Source organism: Mobula birostris, chromosome 14 (assembly GCF_030028105.1).
Source record: "Mobula birostris isolate sMobBir1 chromosome 14, sMobBir1.hap1, whole genome shotgun sequence".
Classification (NCBI taxonomy): domain Eukaryota; kingdom Metazoa; phylum Chordata; class Chondrichthyes; order Myliobatiformes; family Myliobatidae; genus Mobula; species Mobula birostris.
The window spans coordinates 65848925-65850148 of record NC_092383.1 but is presented as its reverse complement, the minus strand read 5'-3'; positions in this window follow the sequence as shown (position 1 = coordinate 65850148).

The window sequence follows — 1224 nt, the reverse complement described above, 5'->3', positions numbered from 1 at the left end:
AGATTCATTCTTCTTCAGCCTTTTATCTTTACCACCTATCACCTCCCAGCTTCTCACTTCATCCCTCCTCCCCCACCCACCTACCTTTCCCCTCACATAGCTTCACTTATCACCTTCTCGCTTGTACTTCTACCCTCCACCTTTTTATTCTGGCTTCTTCCCCTTTCCAGTCCTAATGAAGGGTCTTGGCCAAAACGTTGACTGTTTATTGGACAAACTTTATTCCTTTCCATAGATGCTGCCCCACCTGCTGAGCTCCTTCAGTGTTTTGTATGTGTTACTCTGGATTTCCAGAATGTGCAGAATCTCATGTGCCCTAGCTAAAGAAGGCCTGGCCATAAACTCATTAAAATTTAGAATATGAGATTTAATCATATGGTAACATATCAGATTTTGAGTGTGACTGTTATGGTATATCCAACTTTTGTACTTTTGGTCATCATATCTTTTGTTCACAGATGCATACTAGACTGCTGCTAAGCTCCTGCTGTTTTTATTTCACTCTGCAGTATTCATTCAACATTTTACCCTATTTGTTAAGCAGTTTCTCTGGGTCAAATACGAGTTATTTCAAATGTAATTCACAGATCGAAAGCTGATTGATGGGACAGGTATCTTTGGCCTCAGATGGAGTAAGTGGTTTCAAAAGTATGGTGGGTGAGTAAATCTGTGAAGCAGTGCCCCCCTTTTCACTATTCACATTGAGCTTGTGAACTCCCGATGAATGGATTTAAGGTTCTTAATGCTATTTTAAACATAGTACTTCACTTCCCCTGGTCATGGGTCAAATCCTCACGTCAATTGGGACACTACATTTTTTTCATGGAGGCTTTCAGAACCTTTTTAATCTTTTCTTCTCTCCATCTGGTATTAAAAGTCATCAACCTAAAACATCAGCTCGATGTTGCTCTCTCCACAGACACTGCCAAACCCGTCGAGTATTCCAATTTTTCTGTTGAACACCTTCCCATTGATCCTGCAGATTAATTGAACTCTAACTGGTATTGACTCCACTCTAGTTGGAGTCGAGGTGTCTAACAAATCGAGCAATTTAGCGGGGTAGTAGCTTGCTTGAATACACACATAACTGGTGCTGATTTTTCCGTAAGGGACCATTTACTATAAAATAACGCGCTTCAAACGCGCCCACGAGGCGTCACCTGATCGGGCCGTCAGCCATTTAGCGACGTTCAGTGCGCATGCTCCGCTCTGCGTGCCTGGACA